A 14,957-nucleotide genomic window follows, 5' to 3' on the forward strand; every position below is an offset into this window, starting at 1 on the left:
TGTTTTTGGGGGACAGGGGGCGGGCTGGTGTGGAGGACTCCCTGGTCCTGAATGGGGTAACTGTGCCCCTGAAGGACCAGGTGCGTAGCCTGGGAGTCATTTTGGACTCACAGCTGTCCATGGAGGCGCAGGTCAATTCTGTATCCAGGGCAGCTGTCTACCAACTCCACCTGGTACGCAGGCTGAGACCCTACCTGCCCGCGGACTGTCTCGCCAGAGTGGTGCATGCTCTAGTTATCTCCCGCTTGGACTACTGCAATGCGCTCTACGTGGGGCTACCTTTGAAGGTGACTCGGAAACTACAGCTAATCCAGAATGCGGCAGCTAGACTGGTGACTGGGGGCGGCCGCTGAGTCCACATAACACCGGTCTTGAAAGACCTACATTGGCTCCCAGTACGTTTCCGAGCACAATTCAAAGTGCTGGTGTTGACCTTTAAAGCCCTAAACGGCCTCGGCCCAGTATACCTGAAGGAGCGTCTCCATCGTTCTGCCCGGGCGCTGAGGTCCAGCGCCGAGGGCCTTCTGGCGGTTCCCTCATTGCGAGAAGCAAAGCTACAGGGAACCAGGCAGAGGGCCTTTTCGGTAGTGGCGCCCGCCCTGTGGAACGCCCTCCCATCAGATGTCAAAACGATAAACAACTACCTGACATTCAGAAGACATCTTAAGGCAGCCCTGTTCAGGGAAGTTTTTAATGTATGATATTTTAGTGTTATTTTGGTTTTTGTGGAAGCCGCCCAGAGTGGCTGGGGAAGCCCAGCCAGATGGGCGGGGTACAAATAATAAATTATTATTATTATTATTATTATTATTATTATTATTATTATTATTATTATTATTGTAAAATGCGGTCTTGACTATGCTACCACTCAGTGGATTTGTAACTGGCTGACTGACCGAACCCAAAGGGTGCTCATCAATTGTTCTTCTTCATCCTGGAGAAGAGTGACTAGTGGGGTGCCACAGGGTTCTGTCTTGGGCCCGGTCTTATTCAACATCTTTATCAACGACTTGGATGATGGACTCAAGGGCATCCTGATCAAATTTGCAGATGACACCAAACTGGGAGGGGTGGCTAACACCCCAGAGGACAGGATCACACTTCAAAACGACCTTGACAGGTTAGAGAACTGGGCCAAAACAAACAAGATGAACTTTAACAGGGAGAAATGTAAAGTATTGCACTTGGGCAAAAAAAAAAAAAAAAAAAAAAAAAAAAGAGAGGCACAAATACATGATGGGTGACACCTGGCTTGAGAAACGTACATGTGAAAAGGATCTAGGAGTCTTAGTTGACCACAAACTTGACATGAGCCAACAGTGTGACGCGGCAGCTAAAAAAGCCAATGCAATTCTGGGCTGCATCAATAGGAGTATAGCATCTAGATCAAGGGAAGTAATAGTGCCACTGTATTCTGCTCTGGTCAGACCTCACCTGGAGTACTGTGTCCAGTTCTGGGCACCACAGTTCAAGAAGGACACTGACAAACTGGAACGTGTCCAGAGGAGGGCAACCAAAATGGTCAAAGGCCTGGAAACGATGCCTTATGAGGAACGGCTAAGGGAGCTGGGCATGTTTAGCCTGGAGAAGAGGAGGTTAAGGGCTGATATGATAGCCATGTTCAAATATATAAAAGGATGTCACATAGAGGAGGGAGAAAGGTTGTTTTCTGCTGCTCCAGAGAAGCGGACACGGAGCAATGGATCCAAACTACAAGAAAGAAGATTCCACCTAAACATTAGGAAGAACTTCCTGACAGTAAGAGCTGTTCGACAGTGGAATTTGCTGCCAAGGAGTGTGGTGGAGTCTCCTACTTTGGAGGTCTTTAAGCAGAGGCTTGACAACCATATGTCAGGAGTGCTCTGATGGTGTTTCCTGCTTGGCAGGGGGTTGGACTCCATGGCCCTTGTGGTCTCTTCCAACTCTATGATTCTATGATTCCATGATTCTAAGTGCTTCCAGTTATGGAGATAGAGCATAGCCGTCAGGTCTAGGAGCCTTTGATAGACTTATCTTCCATGAATTTGTCCAATCCTCTTTTAAATCCAACCCAGGTTAGTGGCCATCGCTGCCTCCTGTGGGAGCAAGTTCCATCATTTTACTATGTGCTACGTGAAGAAGTACTTTTTAAAATCTGTCCTGCATCTCCCACCACTTTGTTACCGGGTCCTCTTCTCATAACTTTACCCATTGTCCCCTATGGAATAGTGGGACAATGTTCTTGACGCTATCAAAACTGTTGGGCTATTTGATGCTCAAAGATTGCTTTCATGCACTGTATTCTTGTCTCAACAAATCACTTCCCCTCTTGTAGTTCTCCGCCCTGCAGTATACTCTCCTCTCTTAATTTTAAACTGGTATCCAATTGTTTCTTTAACCAGTTTGACTCGTTTTGTTTCTGTTCCTAAATCCAATTCTCCTCTGCTCTCCTGGTTATCAAAATTCTTCATGGAGTTGCTCCACCTTTTCTCCTCTTCATATCCAAATGATCTGTTCCTTGCCTTATTCATTCACAGCTCACATCTCAGTCATCTCTGGAGATTCGCCTGCCATCCTTTAATTTATTATCTGCTGGAGATATACACTTCCAGTACATTTTTGTACCTACTATTCAAAATGATGAAAGAACTGAACTCCAAACTTTGTTTCGTGCTTAAATAGAATTTTAGGCTGTGATCTTGTCAACAGTTTTATTGCAGGCTTCAAAAGGACCAGAGCTGATTTTTTTTAGTGTTTTATAATTAACAGAGCCTCTTCAGTTATTCCCAACATCTCCTGAGCAGATGGCATGTTTTCTCCTCGTTATTTATTTAGAAAATTTATAATCCACTTTTCAATCAAGAGATTCTCAAAGCAGAGAACAGTAAAACAGAGCAATAAAACCAATAATAAAACAACAACATAATCATGATGAAAAATGGGGTGGGGCGGGAACTGCAGCAGCAGAAATTAAAATGATGCTAAAATCTACCCTGGAGATCTGAAATGGCACCTGGGAGCATTTCTGTGAGCTCAGATACGGGGACTGTTAGCCAGTGGAGTGGGGGGTGGGGGTGGGGGAGCACACTAAAGCCCTTTTCATATGTACAATTTCATTCAAATGATATAATGTGAGCAAGGACAGTGGGTTTGCGCATGTTCATACTATTGCCACAGTCACACCCCTTGCTAGCCCTCCGCAATGCTATTGGTGCATTTGGATGTCTGCAATGGGGCAGCTTGGGTTGCCCCATAAGCTGGAACCCTGAGCACTCAGAAGATTGAAAGTGTGTGTATGTGTGTGTAACTGACAAAGTGTAGCATTTCTTAGCAAAGGTTTCTCAGGTTGCTATCAGCCAAGTATTCTGTTTTCCTCAGAAATATGGAATGGTATTCAACTAAGTTTGATTCAGAGTAGACCTACTGCAATTAATGGACCTAACATGTTCATTGATTTTACTCTGAGTAAAAATTAGTTGATTACCACCTGCAATGTGGGAGATAAATAACCCCATATATATCCAGAGCTATCTAACCTCAATTTTAAGTGACGTTTAGCAGAGAATACATGTATTTTTGTTCCTCTGTGTAAAATGAGTACCAGAAGGTGATTATGCCCATCATGCTAGATATTTGCGGCATCCTGGATTTTATGATGACATGAGTGACAAATCCACTCTCTTACTGTTTCTTCTTTGGCAAATTATTCCATTTTGATGGAATCTTGTAAGGCTTTCTGCATATCTAGCTTTGCACAGAAGTTCATTATGGACAGCTTTCAGCCAATAAGCTCTTAAACACCCTATTTCCATTAACTTGAGCTTGGCTTGTGCTGCTACACCATCTTCTGTACTGAATCCAAGAGAGAGCTGAAATGTTCTTTGCTGCACAGCACTGTCACATTAAGAATCAGTAACAGAATTTGAAAATAACATTTTTTATAGGAATAGGGTTCACTGGTAGGTAGCATTGGGAGTACAGAAGGGCCAAATAATTTTCCAAAAATTGTAAATACTTGGCTTTTCATTTTGAATCCCTGTTGTGTTCGCCTGATCAGATTTCTATGGATTTCTTTCAGATATTGAGTTCACAACTGCATCAGAGCATTGCATTGTGTCATTTTAAGTGGTTGTTATGGACTCTATGTTATGTAAAAGGGTTTCCTGTAAAGGTTTCATTATCTAGAGAGAATATGTATAAATTGATACACTCTGTACATAGCTAAATTCTATAACGCTAAATCAGTGTTTGAAAATGCTGGTTGCAGAACAGTCTTATCTGAAAGATTGTTGTGGGGGATGTATGTGTTCAATAACTGCTTTTGGGTGACTAAATTGCTCTCCTTATCATTTCAATTGTTTTACAAACTTTTACTGCATTAACCGTGCAAGCCTAAGTTTATTCAGAAGTTAGCCCCACTGCGTTCAATAGGACTGTATTTCTAGGACTGTAGACTGACATTGTTGAGATTCATAGTTTTCTTTTTTATGACATTAGCAGTGTCGGCAGTGAGAGGGAAGTTTGTTTCCTGCTTTAACTAAGTGTTGATTCCCTAGTGGTGAGTAGGAGTGACATAGATATTAATGAAAAATAGATTAATTTTTTTGCCACAGAAGCCTTCACACTCTTGCTTAAGGATTCTTATTGTGGCATCTTGTGCTTTCTTGAACCTCATAAGGCTCCTGCTGTAAACAGCCTGCTTGTTAATCTACCTTATTATTGCTCCCCATTTCTTGTAAATAATACATGCCAATGGAGGCATCCAAAGCAAAGATGAAATAGCCTTAATCTCATTGGAAGCTTGATCCAATCCCACTTTGTTTTTAGCTAAGAGTTTCAGAGTCATAAAACAAGGTTACAGCTTTTGTCTACATAATCCTGAGACACATTCCTAAACTTAAGAAAATAACATATGGTACAGATTCGAAGTTCAGAAGATGACTAGCTGATTAGCTGGTAAAGCATTGTTGGTGTTTACTGCTTATGCTATAAAGGAATGGAAATATAATATTCTGGCAGGTGTCTTCACTGGCAGATGCTTCATAGTTTGACATGCTACAACCTTTTATTGAATTTACGTTTGGTGTTTAGCCTGGTGTTTTCAACCTAAGGCAGGGGTGGGAAGCCTCTTTCAGGCTGAGGGCCAGATTTTAATGTGGCCAACCTTACAAGGGCCACATGCCAAGGCTGTATGGGGCAAAAGGCAGAATTGAATGGGTGAAAGACAAAACAATAATTAACAAGCATAACAAACACTTACACACACAGAGGTATCCCTTTGTCTGATCTTTAAGGGTTAACCCCATGCCCCACACTTCCATCTACCTGAGCACTGGGGGGTGGGGGTGGGCATGGATGAAAATGCTGACTTTGACTATTAAAGACCAGGCAGCATATCTCTTATCTCTAATATCAGCACTGGAGGTTCCAGATTGCTTTTGCTGCAGGGGCAAGGTGTCCTTCCTAGGCACTCCACAACGAATGGCAGGGAGTGTGGGTATGACCTTAATGGCAGCTGATAGCATCATAAAATGGAGTGGCTGACCCTAAAAGTGCCAGTTGGGCAGGGAATGCAGATCTGCCACCTTTCCCAATCCACCACCTGAGACATAGGGCTCACTTTGGCTCACGGGAGGTTGCATTGGTAAATACTAATCTAGATCATAATGATAAGACCTCTAACTTGATAACACTTCTAGTTGTTTGTAGTTGGGTTATTGAAGACAAAGACAGCAGTATAGTATCAATGAATAATATGTGGATCCAGTACCATAAAGAATTGGATGAGACGGGCAAAGCATGAAAAGAGGTCAGCTTTCAAATGAGCCAGTTTTTAAGGGGTGCTGTCTCCTTTTAACATTTCCGAAGGTCTGGCCTCAAATGCCCCTTAAGAAATATGTCGCACACATCCCCATCTGCTCATAGCAGGTGCAGTTAGGATGCAGAAACAAAAACATTATCTAATTTTCATGATTTCATTCCCTTTCCTAGGAATTTGGCAGATCACTTAATCTGCCTGTGTGCCTCAGTGTCAATCTGTGAAATGGATAAAATGTTTTAGTCCTTGCTTCCCAGACATGTTATCAGGTTAAGTATATGATGATTACCATAAAAGGGCACATTAAAGATGGAAGGTGTTTAATGTTGTAATCCTAAGAACTGTTGCTTTGATTCAACCCCCCCATGAGGCACTGATGTTGGGTTTGGACAGCACCATTTCTTTTCAGGGCCAGCGTTTCATCCTTGGGAAGTGCATCCCTATCTGGTGCAGAGCTATCTAATCCCGTGTTTACACCACATCTATAGTCATATATACACTTGTGCCCCAATCTAGCTAAGGAGAAGCACACTTCCATGATCATATCCCTCACTGGCTAAAGAACCATATGCACAAACGGATTCTATGAGGTTATCCTCCATAAACCAGCAGAAAGAAAGAAAGAAAGAAAGAAAGAAAGAAAGAAAGAAAGAAGGAATTTCAGTGATGGACTGGAATCAGCAGTAGAGTGGGGCATGGATCAGTCTCCTAATCACCCTTGCTTACCAGACAGTTGAGTGGCTCAATTTTGGGTTTTAAAAAAGGGTTAAATGTGAATAAACCAGCTGCCCTGTGCTCACTGTTTTATATCAAAGCCCTAGGAAGTATAGTTATAGCAACAGACCTATCAAGTTCCTGTATGGATTCTTTGGCTTGGAATAACAGAGGGGCACAGCTTTCAAAGGCTGTTTGTGCCCTGGCCTAAAGCCTATAATGAATCTCTTTGGGTGCTTATTTATATATTTATGACACTGGCTAACCTACTCTGCAGTCTTTGGATTTACACAGTAGTTTGCAATGAAACAAGTAACATCAAACATAACAAAATCTTCAACAGGAAAACTGCAATTGACAATACAGCAAAACCGAACTTTTTTAATGTATGCAACAACAGCAGCAAGAATACTCATGGCGAAGTACTGGAAGACACAAGATTTACCCACCCCGGAAGAATGGCAGATGAAGTTGATGGACTATATGGAAATGGCGGAAATGACTGGCAGAATCCGAGACCAGGGAGAAGAATCGGTGGAAGAAGACTGGAAAAAGTTTAAAGACTATTTACAGAAATACTGTAAAATTAATGAATGTTAGAAAAATGTTGGAATGAAGTTATATGGCTTTAGTAGAAATGTTATAAGGAATTAAGTATAAATAGATTAATAGAGTATTAAAGGGAAAAATAAGGTTAGAATGTGTTAAGATAATTATAGGATAGAAAGCAGAAGAAGATGGAAAGGAATTGCTGAAACAATTAACAGAAGTGGAATACAAAAAGGGAGGTGTGAGGAGGTCATGGAAATAAGTGAATGAAAGATATGATATTGAAATTGTTTTGTGTTTTAAATGGTTTTTTTTGTTTTGTTAGTCTTATGTGTTAGTGTTTTGTAGTGTTTTTGTATTGTATTGTATGGTTGTATTTTTTTTCCTGTAGTGTTGTAGTTAAACTGTTAGAAAATTAATAAATATTATTTTTTTAAAAAAGACAATACAGCAAAACCAAGAAAAGCAGAGTTAAAAACCAATGGTTCTAAAATGCCTGGGGAAATTAAATAGCTTGCTGGTGGGCTCTTTAAGAGATACAGCTATGACCTATGAGCTGAGTCAGAGGTGTGGCCTAGCTGGAGAGGTTGGTCCCTACTCTTTGCAAGCTCCCAGACCTCACCAGAAACAAATTTTGTTAGCCACTAACTCAGCTTGCAGTGAATGTCTACATAAAAATCTGAAGACAACACCCAGAGAGCCTACCTGGAAACATAATTCTCATACATATACATCTTCCATAAGGTGTAGTGTACCAGTGTTTGCCTTTGCCCACCTTGTGCATTTGTCATGCTAGCTAGGGCTGATGGGAGTTGTAGTCCAGCATATTCAGGTTAGGAATAAGGAGCAAGGCACATTCAACTCAGAGCTAAATCGTTCTACCGTCAAGGAGCCTGGAGATGCCAGTTTGTACTCGAACCACATTTTTTTTTGTACACTGGATGATAACTCTCATTTATAGCAAATACTCCCTCTTTTTCTTTCCATCTTGAGATGCTTTTAGACTTTGCTAAGGTAGGAACACACCTGAGAATGCATTCCAACCTGAGGCTATTTTAAGGCACATGAAGTAATCTTACTGGATCAATCTAACATTTTTCTCTCTACAGAAATCAACTAATCTAGTAAATGCAATAGTTGTAAAAGAGATTGATTTGCATACTTTCTCAAATTCTTCACTGGGATGACACAAATAAAAAACATCTATCTACAGGTATATAAGCCTTTTTTCAGGTGACACCTGGTGATGTGTTCAGTGCAAAATTGTAAGGCAAGCTGTTACTGAATTATAGTCAAGGTCAGGGAAAACACATTTATTTTACTTGTAGCTGTATCATTATCAGTGGCCTCTGATGATAGATCCACTTGAAGAAAAAACACAGCTTACCTTGGTGAATTTGATTTATTAACATTGCAACTGACAAGGTTGCCCGTTTGTTAGTGCTTATTTTATATTTGAATAGCTTTCAGCACATAAATTTGAGGTATTGCTGCAAGTTACTTAGCATGCTTCATATATCATACGGAAAGGCAGATCTGTACAATAATTCTCTTGATATTTCTATTTGGGATACTACCCTCTTTTTTAAAAAAAAATGGGCACAATTTCTAGGATGACATCTGAACTCATAATTCAGAGTGATTCCATTTAGACTGCACTACGAAATGATGGCTTCACCTTTTGGTCTCCTATTTTGATTTTTGGGTTGAAAGTATTAGAGGGAGCATATGTTGAAAACCATCCTCTTATTGTGAAAATAGTCAGTTCTTTTCAGTCTTGTTTGTTGACATTCGTTTGATTGTTTCTCTTATTTGCTGCTGATTTGGAACCATTTTTTTCTAGGACACTTCTGAGGCAATCCATCAGGAATCATGTAGTGAAATGTGGATGCTCTAACGTTACAGAGGAAATCAAATTTGACTATGTACAGACTTCACTGAGCTCAGACTAAGTACATTCAGAGGGAAGGCAATGCTTATTGAATAGGCAAACGTTCCGCCACCCTCCTCCCCATTTCAAAGCAGGCATGAAAAATCATAAATAGAGGGTTGCCCCCTTTTCTTTGTTAGGCTGTATATGAATCTTATAGTGCGTAAAGTGAAAATGACATATCATAGAGAACAATAGGAAGCTACATACTTGTTTTCCTCTTTAGTTTTGTAGCACATTGGCTCATGGGGAACTCTGTTCTTTGATTCTTCTTAGAAATGAAAAATACAGCTTGTATTATCACAGCTTCTTATTCTATTCAAGTTGTATCCCGAATAGTAATAATGGCCAGCAAATATTATTTTTTGAACACAAAGGGCCAAGTTAATTTGCTTTTTATGAACTTTGCACAGGGATTGGATCCAAAGGCTGCATGTCACTCCATCCACACTGTACCTTTAAAGCACATTTTATGCACATGCTTACCCACAAAGAACTCTGGGAACTGTAGTTTGCAAGTCACAGAACTACATTCCCCAGCACCCTTAACACTACAGTTTCCATGATTCTTTGGGGGGAAACCACATGCATTAAATGTAATTTAAATATATAGTTGAATGTGACTTCCAAAAGCTCTTTGTGCAATCAATTTCCGCTTGTACAAATCCCCTCTGCCAAACTGGAGCCCCTCAGCAGCACAGCCCACGCTGTTCAAGAGGGCACCAAATCCACTGGAATGGCTTTTGAGGGACACAGGGGGCTTCAGTGGAGCAGAGAGGAAGAAAAAGATGACTTGTATCGGTGGTTTTCCAGTCACTCAACCCTTGAGTTCAGCCCATAGATCTTAACAGATGGACTGACATATCTGAGACAAAATTTTACTTTCTTTATTTTCTTACTTCTCTATCCCACCTTTCTGCCAAGGTAGAGTACATGTGGTTCCTAGGAGACCTTCCATGTGGGAGAATAGTCTGATAGAATATGATTAAATGTCACCCATTTAGATTAGTTGTCTCTGGGAAAGAGGCCACTAATAAATTCTGTGCTTAAATCAAATCATAGTTGCTGCATATATTTTCAAGCTAAATTGTTCATTTATAGACCTTTGTATTAGCTTTATTTGTGATGACGAGACAGTCATTGTATAATTACTGCATCCTAATACAGAACATGCCCAGTGTACTTTATATGTAATTCAAATTCTGTAGAATTACAGTGAATTATAAATATACTTTCAACATCGAAAGTAGGTTAAGATATACAAATCTGTTGTTTTAACCATTACAGTTATTCTCTAGTGAATCAAAGTTACCTCAAGTAATTTTAATATTGCATTTTAGTTTGTGTTAATCTTATTGAAGAATAAATATGGGTTTCCTATTATGCAATTAGTGGAGCCAAACTATTATGAAGAGCACTGACATGTTGAATCATACATAGAAATTAGCTAGGGGTATTTCATTAACAAACTAATTCAGTTATTTCTACAGACTTATGGAAAATGATATTCACCTCTTGGGGATAACTTTTGGCAGGAGAAGACAGTTTTTCTTGGCATCTACTGTACATCACTTCAATCTTTGGTTAGTCAGTTCTCTCCTTCGTGATGGATGTTGGGCACACACTTGTTAAGAAAGTATTCAGCAGTTTATAATGCTAGAGCTTCACTGATCAGACGTTCCAAAGGGCATCCAAAACATTTGTGTAATGAATGTGTTTGGATGAATAGGAGAGCTGTGAGCTGAAAGAACACAAGTAGGACACATTTAATATCAATAACCAATGGTTCATATAATGACAGTTCTCCTGTATTTCCTGAGTTAGGCAGAATCCATGCCAAAAATCTATATTGTTCATCAAAGAAACTAAAGTCAAATGTTAAGAACAAACTGTGCATAACTCAATTGCTTGAGCATACCAGGGAAAGCATGTACATCTAAAAACCCAATTAATGGTGTGCTGGGTTTCACTCTTTCACTCTGTGGAATGATGAAATGTGTACTAGGGTAAAGGTAAAGGTAAAGGGACCCCTGACCATTAGGTCCAGTCGTGACCAACTCTGGGGTTGCGGCGCTCATCTCGCTTTATTGGCCGAGGGAGCCGGCGTACAGCTTCCGGGTCATGTGGCCAGCATGACTAAGCCGCTTCTGGAGAACCAGAGCAGCGTACAGAAACGTCGTTTACCTTCCCGCTGGAGCAGTACCTATTTATCTACTTGCACTTTGATGTGCTTTCGAACTGCTAGGTTGGCAGGAGCAAGGACCGAGCAACGGGCGCTCACCCCGTCGCGGGGATTCGAACCGCCGACCTTCTGATCGGCAAGCCCTAAGCTCTGTGGTTTAACCCACAGCGCCACCCGCGTCCCGTACTAGGGTAGCAATGGGCAAATATGTCATTTTCTGTTTCTCTTGGTTTCTTCTTTTTCCATCCTTAACCAGTTCTTCACATTTCTACATCAGTTTGCAAGGGAGGGGGGGGGGGTGAATGATTTGCATGATTTCCCCCCTCCAATATATATTTTTATATGCAATTTTGCCTCATATACACATTTTTGCAAGGCAATTTCCCCTGATATAATGCATTTTTGTATGGTATTTTCACCATTATATGCATTTTATATGCCCACTTTACTCTAGTATATGCACACATTACTTGGCTGGAGAGCTGCATTGCAAAGGTCAGATAAGTGCAGATTTTGAAGGACAGCTGTGTTTCAATTCACGTATTGTTTTGGAAAATGTGAATTTCATAAAATCACTTTTACATGTAAATGGAACCAAATTTCTACCCCATCTCCAATTGGGGCACATGTGGGATGAGTGGGTGAGGCTAGAGCTCCATTCACCTTTGTTGCAGAACATACCGTATTGGTCTGAATATAAGCCGCACTCCCCTCCCCCCAATTCCGACCGTGAAAAGTTAAAGTGCAGCTTAAATTCATGACCTTACAAAAATTGACTTTTACGATATTGCTGCTGAAACAGACATACAGTAAAACGGAACTGGTGTGAGTGCTTGCGGAATTTTAAGGGAGTGGCTTATATTCGGGTATTGTGTTTTTTCCTTCTCTCTCCCCCCCCCCCAAATTTTAAAGGTGCGGCTTATATTCATGTGTGGCTTATATTCAGGCCAATATGGTAAGTATGCAGATGGAGGAGTGGGACCATACTTTTAACCCCACCCCTGACAATGCATTCAAAATACAAATGCTGCCCCATGCCTGCTATTGGTTCCAGGAAGGAAACCTCCATTGATACTACTCCATTGAGGCTTCCCTCTCAGGACCAGTAGCAGGTGGTTGGTCAAGACCAGGGTAGAAGAGGAAAGGATTAAACTTCCTTCCCTGTGTGCTGTGAAAATCCCGCACATGCCTTCTATTTTTATTTCTTAAGTGGACGTGATTTCAAGTCATGCTTACTGTCACATCAAATTTGGTCCTCAGTTGGTGAGAACTCTGTGCATTGTGATGTCTGGGGCACATCAAGCTGAGGATGTGCTTCCTAGAATGTACTCAGCACTCTTTTGTAGTTATGTTGGGCATTTCCCCCCTGTAATTCTCCCTTTCTCCTTGTCATGGAAGTCCAGAATTTTGTGACATACAGATTTTAAAACAAATCGTAGTTCCTGTCCAGATTTCCCAATCCTGCTTATTAGTATTGGAGCTTTACCTTCTATTAGTATTGGAGGGAAAACTTCCGTTGGCACAAATAGAACCTCCCCCCCCAAAAAAAATCCGGAGTAGGACTGCAGCAGGGGGCAAAGGCCTTACAACCCAACACCCGCCCACCTCTCCAGTGCCAGGATCTTCTCCCAGAATACTTTACCCACACATGCTATTTACTTCTTAAAAAGCCATTCGTGCCATTGCTAATTGTGAGAATGGCGCCAGAGGTGAATTTAGGGGAGTGCAACCAGTTTGCCCACACTGGGTGCTGAGTTGAGAGGGCACCACAACAATGACTTGGAACGGAAGGTGAGAGGTGGCAGCGGGGGACAGGGGAGGAATTTTGGCATCGCACAGGGTGCAGTTGAAATTCAAAAGCCCAAAGTCCACCACTGATGACATTTCGTCTAGTTTGGCATAGTAGAAAAAGTGACATTAATGTCCTATGTGTAACTGTAGCCCATTTCCCCTAAAAAAATTAGACATGTTTTCAAACAGAACAATAATGTTAACATCTTGTCCAAATATTATACATTTCATTGGCAATGTAAGTAGATTTCTTGAATGGAGATTGCACTGCTTCAGTGTCAGATGTAATGTTTTAAGTCCCAATTTTTAAAATAATTGTTTGCTGTTATGTGATTGCAATTTATTATGCCTAAAGCAACCTGAGGACACTTTGGAAATTGAGATGATTCGTTTTAAGTGTTTTATCCTAGTGAGCAAAATTTTAATCATCTGGTTTTCTAATCCCAGCTCTGTTACTGGCACAGTCTGTAAACTTGGCAAGGTCAGTTCATCTGCTCTGGCTTCAGTTATTCCAGCTACAAAATCATTAAGAAGGACTCTCTGGTAGATGTGTTTACTTATGTGTTTTGTGGATATTATAAAGAAGTAAGAGACAGCTATAAATTGTTGAAACCAATTTTCTTTTTAGGATTCTGCATGCCAGTATCTAGTATGCAGTATTTTATCATAATTAATTATGACCAGCAAAGGAATGAGTTATAAAATGAATAATTTACAAACCTCTTGGCCACATCTGTATCAAAGCTCTATAATTTCGCTTTCCCTTGAAACTCCAAGTCCCAATGAAAAGTAATTGTCTCTTTACATGTAGGATTGATTCAATGACCTTTTACAATGCAATCAGTCCCACTAGTACTAGATGTTGTTGTTGTTGTTAATTAAATTTCTATACCACTATTCATCCGAGGATCACATGGTGGTTAAAAAACACAGCAATACATAATACAGTGTGTATATATACCAAATCATGCCTCATTACTTGCTGCAATATTCTGTTTCATCAGGTGACTAGTGACAATATAGTTGACAATACTAGCATATTTTTTAGTAGAGTGCATTTGCTTCAGGAACATTATATCCACACCTCCATGTTTCCATGACACCACATTCAGGAGTACAATCACTGTGCAGTATTGGAGCAGCCATAGCTCAGTAGTAGATCACTTGTGCTGCAAGCAAATGATATTTGGTTTGATCCCTAGTAGCTAGGATTAAAGGGATATCAAGATTGCAGGGCTAGGGAACACCTCTCTGCTTGCCATATTGGATTGCTGCTGTCAGTCAGTTTAGAGTGGACTAGACTTGGTTGAAAGGCAGATTCATAAGTACATAAGCATTCTGTTTCTGTATGTGGATGATCCTTTTGGCATTATTTTCTTGGCAAATAACACACTCGGAAGCTTCTACTTATTGAAGTTATCTTGAATTATATATTCTACATACCCTAAAATGTACATATTCTTAACTTTAAGTGATGTTGAATACATACTTCTCAGAATAGTAGACATTACTATTTCTAGTAATCTTAATCTTCTTTCAGTCCAATTATACAATTAGGTGTAAAACAGTACTGATTCTATTATGTCTTCCCAGGATAAGTTAAAATTTGCATAAATTGTAGCAGTTTTCTCTTAGATTAGTTGAGATGGAGTGCTCCAATTAATTCAAGAAGGTGAATAAATGTCACTTATATTCTGATATCTCCTCAGTAAAATTCAGTACTTGGAATGAACTAGCTGAGTTGAACAAAGTTCATTAAAATACTTCAAAAAACTACACCTGAAAGTAGTTCCCATATTACCAGGTGAACTAAAGCTGAATTAAGTTCATTTTGGAGCACAACTCTGAATGATTTCTGATTGATCTTCACATTCAGTCTCTCCCCACCCACCCCCACCCCAGCAGGTGGCATTTTAATGCTTATTAGGCAGATATTGAGGCATTGCTGTTTCTAAGAATGCCTAGTCACTTAATCCCTGTTGTTAAGCAATGAG

At 40.4% G+C, this 14,957-nt stretch overlaps 1 long non-coding RNA gene across 1 annotated transcript in view; it reads right to left on the reverse strand.

The window, feature by feature from the left end:
- Positions 1-14,957, reverse strand: part of LOC308594936 — a 37,568-nt gene that overhangs the window by 20,542 nt on the left and 2,069 nt on the right. Inside the window, exon 2 of the long non-coding RNA XR_014011689.1 lies at positions 10,503-10,731. This is a non-coding gene — a long non-coding RNA (uncharacterized lncRNA). The remainder of the gene's footprint in view (positions 1-10,502; positions 10,732-14,957) is intronic.

Source organism: Podarcis bocagei (genome assembly GCF_964188305.1).
Source record: "Podarcis bocagei genome assembly, chromosome: 9".
Taxonomy (NCBI): domain Eukaryota; kingdom Metazoa; phylum Chordata; class Lepidosauria; order Squamata; family Lacertidae; genus Podarcis; species Podarcis bocagei.